The 16,739-nt window shown below is 38.1% G+C and overlaps 1 long non-coding RNA gene across 2 annotated transcripts; it reads left to right on the forward strand.

The window, feature by feature from the left end:
- Positions 1–1,433: 1,433 nt before the first annotated feature.
- On the forward strand, positions 1,434–16,128 carry LOC104002641 (uncharacterized). 2 transcript variants are annotated; one of them, XR_675006.3, is made up of 4 exons: positions 1,434–1,641; positions 3,045–3,201; positions 14,664–15,747; positions 15,851–16,128. It is a non-coding gene; the product is annotated as an uncharacterized LOC104002641 (long non-coding RNA). The 2 variants fall into 2 exon arrangements; XR_008539816.1 differs by having other exon boundaries at positions 14,664–16,128.
- The last annotated feature ends 611 nt before the right edge of the window (positions 16,129–16,739 follow it).

The following is a 16,739-nucleotide window of genomic DNA, read 5'->3' on the forward strand; positions in this document are numbered from 1 at the left end:
GTAACTGTTTGTTCTCTTCTCAGACTGTGTCTGCTTACAGGGTATTGGAATTGGCTAATTCTGTCTTGGAAAAAGGAGCAGCAGTCAAGGCTCAATCAAATTATAACTGCTGCTAGACCAGACAGTCCCAAGTGGACAAAGAAATAGATCACATTTTGGGTTGTGCTTAATTTCAGATATTCATTTTCACTTTGAACAAATAATTTGAACCGTTCCTTGGGGTAACTTCTTACATCTATGAAAACTCAAAAAAACTCATGTGCTACTGAAAGCTGGGGATTGTCACAAGTAACAAACTTGTCTCAAAAAAAAAAAAAAGCCAGATTGTTAGACAATATCCTCAAATCTCATTTTCTTAACAAACTATGCTGACATAGTAAAGATAGTCAGAATCCAATGGCTTTTAAAGAGAGCCAGAATCCAGTGGCTTTGGGTATCTAGGGTTAAGAAGAGTTTGCTTTGACTCATCTTGTCCATATTTACTCTTACAGCAGTTATATACATTGTCTTCCCTGAATTTTGGTCCTCTGGAATTCAGGGTAACCTATCTATACCTGCTAATATCTGCTCAAAGCGTTACAATAGGAATTTCCTGACTAATTCTTAAGAGAGGTTTGGATGATTAAGCAGTGTGATAGAGGATTAGGATAATGTTAGAAAGCCCTATATTTCTAAAATAATCAGGGATGCTGAAAGACAAGGCATTTATCTCTTTAACAATTCCACCCACTCTTAATAAGATGCAGTGTAATGTCACAATGGTGAAAGCCTACCCCCTTAAGAAAGTGTTTTCTTTTCAACATCCTCTCCAGGGTTACAGCCTTCCAGCGGGAAGAGGACTGTGGTACATAGGCTTTTTAGAATGGCAAGTGAAATTGCATGTGTTGTGGAGCATTGCGGGGGAGGAAGGGTGAGGAATTATCTGATAGGGCAGGAGTATAATTGGAGAAGGAGTTGGGGGGAGGGAGAGAAGATTGCATTCAGAATAACCTTGGCTGACTAATGCAAAAAGTAGAATGAGGCAGGATGTCTCTAGCCTGGGTCTCGGTGACAGGCAGGCAGTTTTGCAGGGGAGTCTACTGTAGAGAGTGAATGAGATGGAGAGGGACTCCATGTAGTAAAATACACTTTTATTTTTTCACTATGGCTGGAATGTTTGTCGTAATTTTGACCAAGGGACACAGTAAACCAAGTGCCCAGCTAGTTGCAGAGTGGGGAATCAGATGGTTCATAGGAAACAGAGCTCAAGAAGAGGGAGACAGTGTTAGGAAGTCTCCAGCTTCTCTGGTTGGAGCAGGAAATGACAGAATGGAACATAACTATTATTTGCTGCGTTAAAATGCAACCTTTCATCGTTTTCATTCATCAAGATAGAATTAAAAATTAAAACAAACTAAAAACAAAATGTATTTACCATATTATGAATACTGGTAACCTTTAGATTTATTGGATTGCTTGTAATGTGATATCTATGGTGCCAGGTATTATCATTTATAATAAAATCTCAAGAATCTGACATATGAAAAATGACAACTCAAATTACCATGTAATATTTTTCCAGAAATGAAGGGTCCCTTTCCTGTGTTTCATTAGGATGAAGATATCTGAAACCACGCCCTTTATTTGGGGTATGGGGCAAGGGTAAGTAATATGTAACAACTCTGGCATTAAGCATAAGAAACTTAAATTTTATTTTGGATTCCAATATTGAAGCGTAACTCATAAGAATTAAAACATTAAGAGAGAAGTTTTGGGGCTGGGCATGGTGGCTCACACCTGTAATCCTAGCACTTTGGGAGGCAGAGGTGGGCGGATCACAGGTCAGGAGACCGAGACCATCCTGGCTAACAAGGTGAAACCCCGTCTCTACTAAAAATACAAAAATTAGCCGGGCGTAGTGGCGGGCGCCTGTAGTCCCAGCTACTCGGGAGGATGAGGAGGAGAATGGCGTGAACCCGGGAGGCGGAACTTCCAGTGAGCCACTCCAGCCTGGGCAACAAAGCGAGACTCCGTCTCACAAAAAAAAAAAAAAGAAGTTTTGAGAAGTTTGTAAATGTTTAAGTAAATTTAGGACAGCTTTTTTGTTTGTTTATGAATTTGCTTTAAACCATTCTCTTACTAAGATTATGAGAAGTTATTATGGTGCTCTCATTAAACCAATGTGAGCAATTCTGGAGATTCCTTTAGACGAGTGGTTTTCAACCTGCAATCCGTGGACGAGCTCCTGCCTCAATATTCTCTGGAAATTTGTTAGAAATGCAAATTCTTTGACCCTGAATCTGAGTGGGGCTCAGAAATCTGGGTTTTAACAAATGTGCTAGGAGATTCTGTTACCTGCTAACATCTGAGAACACTGCTTTAGGCAATTTCTTTCTCGTGTGACATGTATAAAGATGAGAAGGAAAAAAATAAAATAGTGTATTGTATTAATATTTACTGTTTTTGTCCCAGAATATTCTGTTTTAAGACAAAATACTATCTTAAAAAACAAGATTTGAAAAGAAGAATAAAAATGTAAGCACGCTAAATTTATCGTCTGAGTACCTCACTAATGTTTAGTATGGGATTTGAAAAACTAAATTGATTTCTTTAGAAGTAGTTATGAATTCTTGGCATAAAATCATCATTGAGCTTGATATTCAGAGTTGTGATGCTCTACATTTCTTGGCTTGCTGGTTTTAGCTGTCCCTGAAATTAGGCCTGCATCTCTGAATATTGACTATAATTACTAATCTTGAGTTTGTCATTATACTTTCAGTAAATGGAGGTGTAAACACTTTCTGAAAACCACATCTGTGCTGAGAGCATTTTGGAGAAGGTTTTCAAAATGGCATTATCTTCCATCTTCCCAGGTGCTAGAAAAGAGATAAGCTTCAATTCAGCTTCTGAACAGAAACTTGGTCGGAAGGACGGCGGGTGGGGTAGTAAATAGATTTAAGAGGACTGATACAAAGCTATCAAATAAGCCAGTCCAGGTTTTGTGGGCTACGCACTTAACATATTAGTGTTTTGGTTTTTCTCTATCTTTCTTTTTTCTTCTGTAGGAGAATAGCAACTAGATTAAGATTCTAGACCACTCTTGTTTAACTTAGGAGAAAAAAGGAGGAAAAAATTAAAAATAGTTCACAATGTGTTCCAAGTAAAAAGAAGAAAGAAGAAAAAAGAGTAAGAATAAAAAAAGAAGAAAGAGGAGTAAAAAAGGTACCCCACTCCCTAAAATACTACTACTTTGGTATAACAGAGTGTATTTAATACTAAAATATAATAATTAAATTTAATTAATTTTAAGTTTGGCTTAGAAGATTACCATTATTTGATATTTGCACACTTATACTAATGTACCATTGCAGATGTATAGGGGAATACAGATGTATGGAGGAGGGGAGGTGAAGGGAAAACAATTATCTTAATATGTGCAAAATGGAATTTATAGTTGTGATTAGTTATCAAGATGCTTATTAGAGAGAAGACCACATGTATATGCAGCGGACAAATGTTACAAGATATTGAAGGGAAATTAATTATTGAGAATGTGAACAGGCTTCTTTTATTAGTCAAAGCTGGATAATACTAAGGATTTTTGTTTGTTCTTTTGCTAAAGATGCTGCCATGTGGAAATCAGGGCACTGCTTTTAGGTTGCCGTCTCCCGCCTGCATAGGCAACTAGTCCTGTTAGAATGGATGCCGAAGCTTTTTTTCTTCTACCTCAAGTGCCCTCTAGCGTGCAATATCTGTGCAGGTTGCTATGTACAAGGAGGAGGAAAGAAGAAAGAAAGAGAAATATTCTACCAATTGCTATCCTAATTCCTGAATTGCTCTGCTCTTCTTTTCTCCTTCCTCAAAGGGGTCATTTCCACCTAAGTGTTTAGCAAAACAAAAAAGGTGCTGTTGCTTTTGCATGGAAAACTAATCACTCATTCTCTAAACTGAGAAACAAATGCTAATCCTTTCTCAGGGATTTCTTTTGAACATTCATCATAATTTTCCAGAAGTTTCATTCACTCTAGTAATCAGGCAAATAAAAGAAGGTAAGTTGCTCCCTAGGAAGAAATTCTGTTTTGTTCCTCACTCCACCACGGACCAGCTATAAGGCTTTTGATGCAAAGTGATTAACCTTTCAATGGATTTTAAGTTTGTGTCTCCATAAGAGTGCATAATACTTCTTTCCATCCTCAGGGGGGTGGTGTGAGGTCTAACTGAGGTTTATAAAATAATTTCAGTTCCTTAGATACAATTCGATACACATTTGAACTTGACTTTCATCTTGCAACTACTAACGGGGTTTCAAATTCTCTTTGGTAGTCCATAGGGAAACTGTGATCAGGATCTGTATTTTCATAAACATGTCGTTAAAACAGCTGTATTGTAAATAGTGGATTTACTTAAGAGATTTGGAATGGTAGAAAATGGAAAAGGATATTTGCAGAAGAAAAATACACTTGTTTTTGCAAACATGTCTGTGTATGAATAAATATAGTTAAATAGTAAGGCAAAATTTCTGCAAGACATACATTTGGGCATATCTTCCTAAATTTTAAAACAAACTAACAATAACAGAAGGTATTTTTACTCACCCAGATGCCACCCGCTAAACTCTTAGTCTCTGAGAAAGGAGGAGATACCTGTAAACAAATTTATGTATTGGCATCTGTTCAGATGGTAAGATATCTAGACACCTGTTATATAACTTGGAGATTACTATTATAGTGATGTGATTATTATGCAGCATTGTGTTTTATTAATATCCTCATAGCTACAATACTTTTAAGGGCAAGAAAGGAGAAAGGCAAGCTAACATGACATATTTCATTACTTTCTTCTCATGCAGTATCTCTTTAATTATTAAAGCACTATGGATGGTGGCTATTGTTTGTATCCTTTAAAATAGGAGAAAACTGAGGCTCAGAGAAGTTAAGTGACTTGTTCAAGGTTACACAGTTAATAAGTCAAAGAGTATAATTTAAACCCATGTTTTCCAACTTCAATTGTTGTCCAGCACTGCCTCTCAATATTAAACTACTAATAAGTGACTATTATAACCTACTTTTAAATAATGCAATACCTCACTATAGAATGGATTCATAAGTTGCAATGAAAGAGAAGCTAAACATTCTGTGTTTACAAAGAGAATCTGAATCTTTAATTGCAAGTGATTTTGTAAATATAGATCCCAGATTCCATGGCTAACCAATTAAATTAAACTCTCCAAAATAATGTGTATTTTTTTTAGAAAGCAAAAAAGGTAATTTGATTCAACATTACAAGCATCATTCTGGAGACCATTTGGAAATAATGAAACCAAATGACATCTAAAGTCTTGTTAACCTCCTTACTGCTAGAGTCCAAGGTTAAGTCACAGTTCTGCTATTGCTATTTAGGTTTGTATATCCCTTTATGTATGTTCAAGCACATCAGCTCTCCTATGTGATCCTTGCCATAATCTTGTGAGGTGAGAAGATGATATATTATTACTTCAATTTTATACAGTTACATGCTTTTAGAGCCCAAAGGGCCCTTAGAAATCGTCTAGTTCAATCTCTTCATTTTATAGAAAAAAAGCTGGGTAAGGCTTTTGACTTCTGAGCCTAAGGTTACAGAGCGAGCTCTTGAACAAAAGAAAACCAGAGCACAGGTCATTGGTCTTTAAAGGATGTAGGCATGGCACATGTCCCTGCACATGGGAAAAATTATTAAGCTAATAACCTGAGTAGTCTTCAACATGTACAGTTAAAAGACTAGAGAAAACAAAATAAAATGTAGTTCAGGTACTCTGATCCAAATTAATGTTGTCTAGAGAAGATCTACTTTCTGATCTAGTTTCTGGTGAGATTACCTTGGCTCTCATCACCTAGTCTCTGTTCGGTCTAATAATATGTCTTGTCTTGGTTGAATTATTTTAGTACCCTAGAGTCTAGCTCACTAAGGTAGCCCCAAAGCTTTTTTCCAAGCAGATCACATGTGCTGTAGATTTTTGAAGCGAAGATTATTAGAAAATCAGAGGAAGACAACAACATAAGAAAAACAAAAAGTGCTCTCATATGCTCTAATGTACTGAAACTTTCACTGGTCTTTTCTGATAAGAAACCCAAACAGAAACAATAACTCATTTAAAACGGAGGTATGTAAGACTGACTCCTACATTATCCCAAAGCAGAGAAAAGCCGAAGTACATGACTTGTCCAAATTAGGAAACCTAATGAATTTTTTCTCATTTCTCTATTTTGCATAATAGTATTCTGGCTTTCTTCCCCAAAACTATCTCATTGTGTCCGAGCAGGGAACACCTTATTTTTCACTGGATTGTTTTCTGCCCCCAAATTACGTAAGGCACATAATCACTTTTCTGGAATAGAAAATGATAATAAATGGCACTAGCAGTTGTAATTGGTATTCTTAACATCGAGGGCTTAATATCTTGCCAGGCACTATAGAGACTGATTTACATATGTTGTCCCATTGATTGTCTCTAATAACTCCCTGATTTGTCAGATGAAGAAACTGTGAAGGGAAATGTATTTTGCTTCTCTAAATCCCAATTAGACTTCTGCTTATCTCTCCCATATCACTTTATAATACAACCTATTTGTCATGTATGCACCAGCCAAACTACTTTATTTTTCTCAAGACTTTGAAAATGGTTAACTCCTTTATTTGTTGGTGGGAGAGTAAAACCTGCAAGGAAGAGCAAGGCATTTGGAGTCATATAGATCTGATTTCAAGTTCTGGCTGAACACATTACTAGCTCTGTGATATGGTTTGGCTGTGTCCCCACCCAAATCTTATCTTGAGTTTTAGTTCCCATAATCCCCACATGTCCTGAGAGGGACCCAGTGGGAGATAATTGAATCATGGGGGTGATTACCCTCATGCTCTTCTCATGATAATGAGAGTTCCCATGAGATCTGATGGTTTTATGAGGAGCTTTTTCCCCATTTGCTCGGCACTTCTCCTTGCTGCTGCCTTGTGAAGGACATGTTGGTTTCCCCTTTCACGATGATTGTAAGCTTCCTGAAGCCTCCCCAGCCATGCCGAGCTGTGAGTCAATTAAAGCTCTTTCCTCTATAAATTACCCAGTCTCAGGTATGTTTTTATTAGCAGCATGAGAATGGACTAATACACTCTGTAAGTTGAACCAGCTGGTTAACCATGTTGATAATCTCTTTGAGTCTCATTCGCCTTTGTGTATAAGATATTTAACTCACAGGTGGTTGTATTAAAGGATGCAATGAAAGACAAATGTCTAGTTTTTGATATACATGTTGGTTTCCTCTCAAGTGAGCCCATCGATACTTATCTAAGAAGAGCAGACGGTTAGAGAATAGGTCCTTCTGTGATACCTACAGCTTGGCTACTCCTCTTAGAGTACCATTCTGTCTTGTGGCTACAGGGCATTCAGGCATTCATTCCGCTCTCAATTAGCCCTTTAAATGTTCCACCATTCTCCAGTATTTTCAGGGCTCCAGGCAAACCCTCCTTTCATCCTCCAAATCATCGTGTTCTAAACAGTTAATTCTTTGCACATGTAACAGCATATTTTCCTGGGGAATAAAATTGTGTTTTGTATTTTTTTCTTTTCTTTTCTTTTCTTTTTATTTTTTTGAGACGGAGTCTCGCTCTGTTGCCAGGCTTGAGTGCAGTGGCACAATCTTGGCTCAATGCAACCTCCACATCCCGGGTTCAAGCCATTCTCCTATCTCCACCTCCTGAGCAGCTGGGACTACAGGCACGCGCCACCACGTCCAGCTAATTTTTGTATTTTTAGTACAGACATGGTTTCACCATGTTGGCCTGGATGGTCTCGATCTCTTGACCTCGTGATCCGCCTGCCTTGGCCACTCCCAAAGTGCTGGGATTACAGGCGTGAGCCACGGTGCCCAGCCAAAATTGTTTTTGTTTGTTTGTTTGTTTGTTTGTTTTGATTGTTTCTCTCTCTACTCCTTTTCATTAATATGAGACTAAAGGCAGCTAATGTTAGAAGAGGGATTGCTTCAGTTTCATAGTCTAGTAAATAAATATGGGTTAATATTTTGTATTTAATGACCTAAAGAAGAAATAAGGGAATCCTGAGGCATAAATGAGAGAAAGGAAAGTGTTAGGGCCAAGATCCTTGTGGGAGGAGAGGTCTTCTGTTTTTACAGGGAAACAGGCTCTGATACCAGTTTGCAGTCTGGAAACCACTCAGACTTACAGATGGAGGAAAAATCTGGCCACTGATCTTCATGCTAGCATTCAGAACATCTGGTGGGTGTGTTCTTGACCAGTCCAGGGCTACAGATGAGAAGTACCCTCTGAACAATGGATCTTCCTCATATCCATTTCCCCATTGATGAACTCTGTTGAGATTTTTTTTTACCTATTCAGTTACCTGGAAGCTGTGGATCTTGGAGACTGGGTCTTAACCAGCCTTATACATGGGAAGGTCTCAAAGGAAAAATCTGGATGGAAATGCCTTGGTTGGAGCTGAAGAAGAGGGTCCTGGCTTGTCCAAGAACTAGCAAGAACACTGTTTTTTGGCATAGATTTTAGGTCTCTTTGGATATGCATGGTTATGGTGCTGCTGGTGATTATAAAGGGGCTCAACCCCTTTACTCCAACTCCTTGGACTTGCCAGGAAGCTTGGCTCCATAATCTGGGGATTCAGTTAGGATCAGCTTATTGAACAGACCCCGAGCATAGAGAAATGACTTTTCCTCTCTTAGGCTACCTCCTTATGAATAGTGGCCATCTTATCTTTCTAGATGGATCATAAATATGACATGTACTATTAAGTTTTCACTTACATCCATGCTTCCTCACTTGTAAGTCCTACTATGCCTTGCGCATATCTACAGCATCAGTCTCGATACACTGTCCTATAACTTTATGTTTATTTATCTTCCGCCCTCACTAGATTGATTTCGAACTCCATGAAAGCAGATTCGATTATCCATATCTGTGTATATCCATATCTGTGTATCCCAGATCTAGCCCAAAGCCTCATATGTAGTCAATGTTCAGAAATTATATTATTTAAGATAACAAACCAATGAATATGACTGCAAGGATAACTATGGCACTATTGTCAGCAGTTAGCTAGAAATAGATCCAGATTTGGAGTTAAGAAAAATCAGATGGCCCAGCAGATTGGTGTGGGGAGCTCAATGAGAAAAACAGATTTCTCTGGAAAAGAAAGAGGGAGTAAAGAGGATGGCAAAATAAAGTGAAAAAAACAAAACCAGAAAACTCAACCTTCTGGAGCAAAAATAAAACAGTGAAGATTAAGAGTGAACACAGGGAAAAAATTCAAATTCCAAATGATGATTTGCATAATGGTAATACTAGTAGCAATAATAATTATAATGACACCAAGAATCAATGAGAATCCATCTGTTTCTTAGTGCCTCATAATTTAGTACCTCAGTGTTTACAGACCAATTTCTCATTCAGGATGTAAACGATCCCTCAGGCAGAGTATACTGCCTCCATTGCCTTAGACTCACAATGGTCATCTCATTCCAAAGATAGAGCGCTAAAATAGATTCCCAGAGTGCCTTCTTCCTCCAGAGCTAGGAGTTTCCTTTAAGACCAGAGAGAAGTATTTTATTCATTTATCTTTGAATCCTCAGTAGCACAGAAGAGATGCTCATACATTTTCGTTGATTTATCATCTTATATCTATCCCACAGCAAGCTCCAAGATAAATAGGTCCTGTCCTGTACCCCCATTTTTTAGATGAGAAAACCAGAGACATTTGGTCAGAGTTGAAGTTGGAAAACAAATCTGAGATTTTTGAAGACATTGTTTTTTTTTCTGCAGTGCCATAGTGTAGCCTAGAAAGATTACCAAGGTCACATTGCTTAATAATTACTTGTTTTCTGTTAGCAATTCTAAGAAAGCACATTCCTTTAGTATTCATATAGAGGACTAAAGAAATCTCATGTCAAAGTTACCACTTCTTATGCTTTGCAAGGATCAAGGACAAGGCTTAACACTTTTGAGTCAGTCTTGAGCACCTAAAGCACTCTTTTAAATTTTGAAGTGATGGAAAACAGGAAAAGCTTTTTGCATCTGGATGTAAAAATCCATGTGTATTTTAAGGGAAATAGGATCCATGCATTTCTGATTAATTTACACTTAAATCAATGAAGTGTTTTGCAAAAGATATTTGATGTTCAAGAAGCCTTTTTTAAAAAGTCTAATGGGAATTTAAAGCTGTTTTTGTCTTAAGAAGAGGAACTTATTTTTTCCCCCATGATCTTATACACAAATGGTATGGTTTCAAAGTCTCATTTACAGAATCTTTTTGCTTTCAAAATCTTTCCATTTACCCCTACCCAGAGGTAGCTAACCTGGATTTGATTATGATTAGCTTTATCTATCTATTATTTATTCATTATTTTGTCAGTAGCATTCTCAAGGAAACAGGCAGATATATTTGGGGAGACTGTCAGAATATTGGATGTGATCTTCTTCCTCATAAACAAAAAAGCCTCAGAAGTTTCTAGCAAAATGGAGGACTGAATGAATTACACAACATAAGATTATCATGTGGAGGAAGAAGGTGTAAAACAAAGGCTGAGGATAGAGGCTTGGAACCGATGCTGTCTTCATGTTTGTAGAGTAGATAAAACCAAAAGAAAATGTGTTTGGGGGTGATGGTAACTAGAATTAGTTGAGCAACCACTATATGTTTGAGTTTTTCAGAATGCTGTTCTATTTAATCTACTCAATTGTTAGGAGATACAGATGTTATTAATTCCATTTTTTAGATGAAGGATGTAAGACTCAGAAAGAGATATTGACTTCCCTAAATCACACACGTGGTAGGCGGCGAGTGTAGGATTTCTACCTGTGTTTTCCCTTCAGACCAAACTTTTTAGAAGACCTCAGCATTTGTCATGCTGCAGGTAGTGAGTCCCCATGGCGATTTCTGATGGGACAGAGATGTGGAAAATAAATAGGTGGGAAAGTTAATTTCTTTCCAATTTTCCTTCAACCCTCTGATTTTTGTCAAGAGAGAACATTTGAGTTCCCTGCCAGTGCTGATCTCTCTAACAAGGCCAATGCTGGCCTCAGGTTCAGAGCCTTAAGCCGACTCCAAGTACCTTGTTAGAATTGAAGAACATTGTTTTGCATTCATTCAATTCATTTCTAAGTTTACCTTGTATTTATGGCAAGTAAAAATAATTTTCTTATTTTTACGCATGAATATAAAGTTTTCTTTCAAAATAAATGTTTATTTTATGTTTTTAGAGAAATAAGTTGATTAAAATATTTTATCACACAGATGGTGCACAGACAAAAAAAGACAGCACTGTATATATGACTGTAGCTTGGGGAGAAATAATTATATTTTTAAAAGTCCTTTCAAAATAACATTATCAAGTAAATTGTCCACTTAAACTGGGAAGTATACACATTTAAAGTAGTATTCCTGAGCTTAAAGTTTTATTCAATATCGAATATTTCATATTACTTTGATTTCCTGTAAAATCATCTCCGAAAATATAAATGTTAGGTCTAGAAGTTACAAAGAATTGGAACAGTATAACCTATTCCAGTGGACATTGCAGAAATGGTTTTAGTCTTCAGCTACCATTCAGATACAAACAGAATTATAATATTGTATCTCTGCCTGCCTTCCTCCCCACCAACAATATTTCAAAACAATAATCATCATCTTCACTTAACATCCTGGACATAGGTTAATGGGAATTCCACTGTAGTTTCTTTTTTTCACAGAAGGCTGAGTTAAAATAAATCAAATAAATCTTCCCAGTGTACACATTTGAAGCAGAGTATGTGAAAACAAACTAAAACCTACTTCCAAGTTTTGTGACTATTTTATTTGGTTTATCACCCAGTTTCATTTGGGGAGACATTGTGGTCCTCTTCAATGAAAGTTTATTTTTATTTTTTCTCCTTGCCATTGCAAAGGGAAGTCAACATATTGCTCATAAAGTGTGAATGTCTTTATGAACTGCTGATAGATATCAAGGAAATGCTCTGAGGATTAGAAGATGATTTTGTGACAAAATATCTACTTTCTCTAAATAGTACCTTCAGTAGCTTTATAGCAAATATTGCTGAAGAAAGAGAATATAAATCACTTAAATCCCCCAAGACTTAATACTGAAGTATCATTTATGTTTTTCTTTTGTTTGAATTACTAACACTGTACTGAGTAAGGAAAAAAAAAAACACTTTACAAAGAAAAGTGAACAGAGAGAGGGTGTGGAGGGTGCTACGCACACAGTACAAACACTGGGTCCCTTTTTGATCATTGGTTTTGCATGATGTATTCAGGGCCTTGGAATTTGGGGTGCTTCTGTGGGGATATTCACAAATGTAAACGATGCACATCTTTTATCATTGCCAGATGTGAAATATACAATTTTGGAAATGTACCAGTTTGGAGTCAGAAAATCTAGGATGTATTCTGGGTCCTGTCGCTAGAGATAGGACTTTTAAAAAGTAAAATAGCAATTGTTCTTTTTTCGCTTTGATTTTGTTTCTCTTTTAGAGATGAGTTTCTGGTAGTCACTATTTGACAAATTGTAACAGAACCCTCCCCATTTTCCTTTCTACTTGCCCTGTGAATTTGTTCCTGCTGGTTGGATCAGTCAAGATGGGAATGCTAATTTATTACAGCAGTCTTTTGTCAATGTCACTTTTATATGTATACAGTGCTTTCACCTCTCCTTTTTCCTTTTTCTGTGGTCACACCTCCGCTAACTCTCAGTAAAAGATTGCATTTAACTCTCTGAACCTGGGGTTCTTCATCAGTAATCGGGAAGAAATTACCCTTGTCTCACCTCTCTCACTGGATTTTAGGAAAATTCCAATAATATGAAATCTATGTGGCAAAACTGCTAACCCTAAATACACACACACACATACACACACACACAATGTTACAGTCATTTATGTTAACAGGTAAAGTCAAAAGCAAGAAAGAAAAATTATTCCTGTTTGTCAGAAATTTTGGGTCTAACGTTGTGCTGTGGTTTGGATGTTTGGTTGAAATCTGATCCCCGTTGTTGGAGGTGTAGCCAAGTGGGGGGTGTTTAGGTCCTGGAGATGCATCCTTCATGAATAGATTAACACTTCTTCCAGGGTGAGTGAGTTCTCTCTCTGTTTGTTCCCCTACTACTGCGGGTTGATAAAAAGAGCCTGGCACCTCCCCACCATCTCTTGTTTCCTCTCTTGCCATGTGATCCCTGCACACATCAGCTCCTCACCTCCCCTTCACCTTTTGAAGCAGTCTCATTGCCTGGAGTAACACCCAAGGTTTGTTGTCTCAAGGCCATAGAGAACAAGGACATGGACACACAAAGAGTGAGGTTAAGAGTGCAAGTTTAGGCCGGGCACGGTGGCTCACGCCTGTAATCCCAGCACTTTGGGAGGCTGAGGCGGGTGGATCATGAGGTCAGGAGATTGAGACCATCCTGGCTAACATGGTGAAACCCCGTCTTTACTAAAAAAAAAATACAAAAAATTAGCCAGGTGTGGTGGCAGGGACGTGTAGTCCCAGCTATGCAGGAGGCTGAGGCAGGAGAATGGCATGTACCCGGGAAGTGGAGCTTGCAGTGGAGATGCACCACTGCACTCCAGCCTGGACGACAGAGCGAGACTCCACCTCAAACAAACAAACAAACAAAAAAAGAGCAGAAGTTTAGTAGGGGAAAGAAAGAGAATAGCTCCCTGCAGAGAAGGGTCCCAGAAAAATGGGTTGCCAGGTCCATGGTGAAATGCAGGGGGTTTTATAAATGAGCTGGTGAGGAGGTGGTGTCTGATCTACATAAGGTGTAAAAACTGGTTGGACCAGGTGTGTCATATGCATACGGTGTGAATCTCTGGTAATCCCACCCTAATCGTTTATACAGGCAGGTTCTCTGCCTGAGCTGTGCCATGTTGCCCATTTCTTTATTACTGTACATGTGGTAACAAAAAAAAAGGAAGATGGAGCCTCCATGTTGGACATACCAGGCCCCCAGGTAGCCCTTTTCTATTGGCGCCGCTGCCGGCATTCCCCCATGCAAACTTCTAGCTTCCTTATTTGTTTGCAGCTCAATTTTTCAGGCTGCTCTTTGTTAGAAAAGAAATTATTTTGGTGGCTGTTTTTGTTAGAAGGGAAGCTCTGCTGAGGACTTCTTTACCTTCACTATCTGCCTAAATAATTTCTTTCTATCTCCTGTATCACTTTCACTATAAGTGGATGCAGCCTGAGGCTCTCACCAGATGCAGATGCCCAATCTCGAACTTTCCAGCTGTCAGAATTTGAGCCAGATAAACCTTTTTCCTCTATAAATTGCCCAGCCTCAGATATATTCCTTTGTAGCAACACTAAACTAAGACATATTGTATCTGTCATCTTCCATAACGATATTACACATAGACAGAGAGAGTGGGTACCACGTTATATGTGCGGGAGCCAAAATCTCCCTCATCAGCAGACATACTTGTCTGGCTTGCCATTCTCTTTGAAAATTTCACCATGAACATTTCTCATTATAAGCAAAAGCATTATATGAATACTTAGTAGTAATAGTGTTTATTTGTTTGATTAACCCACTAGAAGTTCAGTGTCTTATTAATGTATAGATAGTGTATCTATGACTACATCTACCTGACTACTCACTTTTATCAAGTATGTATTAAATCTCATTTTGGTTTCTACTTAGTACCAGGTGCAGCTAATTGGGAAATGAATGAGACAAGATGCTCTCAAAATCTCAGTCAAGTGGCAGAGACAGACATTGTGAACACGTGATCTTGGTTCAACAGCAGCTCTCAAGTCCTGTACAGAATGGATTCATGGTAACAGCGAAGGCATAGGAGTCCGAGAAGATCCTTGGAAATACCTCTCTGAATAACCTTGTAACCTTCTAACCTTGTGTCATTTAACTTCTCTGACACATAGTCGGGTGTGGCTGGAGTGTAGAATACATGGGAGAGTATAAGAAGTTGGAAGATCATGTGCCAAGAAAGTTAAATTAGCCAACTCATGAGGTTCTCATCTTCCAGGCTGAGAAACTTGGACATTAGTCTACCAGGCCTCTTTCATGTTGAAAAATATCCAGGAGGTGTATATATATATCACCTCCATGATAGCTGGTAAAAATATATAGCCCTAGAGGTTGGGTGAAGTGTAGATGTTATAAGGGACAATGGAAGGCAGGAATACCATTTAAGAGGTAATTGCAATACTAACAAAAAACAACAAACATAAAATAGAACTTTTATAAGTGCTTTAACCCATTGACTACACATACATAGGTACCTCATACCTATACCTATAATAAGAATACCTTAGGATACAGGTACTTATGATACAGGTATTCTTATTGTCTTTTGTAGATCAGAAGTGTGAGGTAAAGGGAAGTTAGGTAACCTGCTCATGATCACACAGTTAGAGTGCCTTCAGAAATCTTACTTTTAACCATTATGTTATACTGCAGTAGTCCAGGTGGGAGAATAGGAGGGCCTGAACTAAGCTAAAGCATTATAAGAACATGATTTTTATGTGAATGCACATTTTGGACTTGCTATCTCTGTGCCTATGATATCGTTTGTACCTCCAGAACAGGCACTCTGAATTGTATAAATTATTGTTATCTTTATAGTGTTTTAAAACAGCCTTCTTTAGTGCTTGGCAAACAGCTCATGCACATTTAGCAAGTGCACCAGGGTGATGGGAGTCAGAGGCATCAGTAGATTCTGTCTACAATTTGAAGTATACAACTCCACTGCAACATGAGACTCCAGGTATTGCCAGGCAGACATGCAACAGTGCCCACTGCTCTTGCCTTCCTCCATCATCGTTGCTCATTGCTTTAACCTAGAATTTCTTGTTTACTTTCCCTTGCAGTTTATGCATATGGACATCTTGCTTGACCTCCAAGATCCAGTCTGCTGATGAGGCAACTGCTATAAGAATTATTTGCAATCTCTGCCCATCCACAAACTCTCCACCATGACTACTGCAGTTAGAGCACTCTGCAGTATTTTCCAGATGTCTGTTATCTGTCCTGTCACACCTAGCAAGCGATCTGGGAAAACAGGGAGCATCTATGATTTTAACTAAGTATTAACTACACACAAGGCAATATGCAATAAAGAAAATAAAATGTCTTGAAGGATTGTGAACATATGGGAAATGATAAGTGACTGACAGAGTTTAAATTGTGCGGATGGTATACCTATAGCTTAAGTCAAACAAAGTTTGTCCCACTAGATTTTCACACATAGTATAGTGAATAGAGAAGATATGAGTGGATAATTACCTCACAGTGTATAATTTCCTCAGCCTGATGTCCACAGCCTTTATAATCTGCCTCCAACTTCCTTTTACTAACCAATCTCTCATACCCTCTGTGTGAAACTTTCTCTCCACTCACTCTGAACTTAGTGCTTTGGTTTACTAGATTTTTCTTTAAATTTTTTTGTCTATGGCAGTTATTGCAGATACCTCTTGCCATGCTGTAACCAGAGCAGACCCTTCTAATTGATTGTGACTTAGTATGGAAGCATTTTTAAGATTTATCTCAGGGCAGCACTTAAGACAGCCACCAAAAATCATTCAGAATTTGACAATTAGATTAACTTCCTTTGCCAAATAAGCTTGCATGCTTCCTTCAGCTTGAAATGGCCAACTTCATTGGTCTTATCATTAGGAATCCTGCTAATTCACGTCCTCCATGAAAACGTCCTGATTTCCTCAATTCATGGGGAATTACCCCCTCAGACCTAATGTATCA

The sequence above is a fragment of the Pan troglodytes genome, chromosome 18, assembly GCF_028858775.2.
Source record: "Pan troglodytes isolate AG18354 chromosome 18, NHGRI_mPanTro3-v2.0_pri, whole genome shotgun sequence".
Lineage (NCBI taxonomy): Eukaryota > Metazoa > Chordata > Mammalia > Primates > Hominidae > Pan > Pan troglodytes.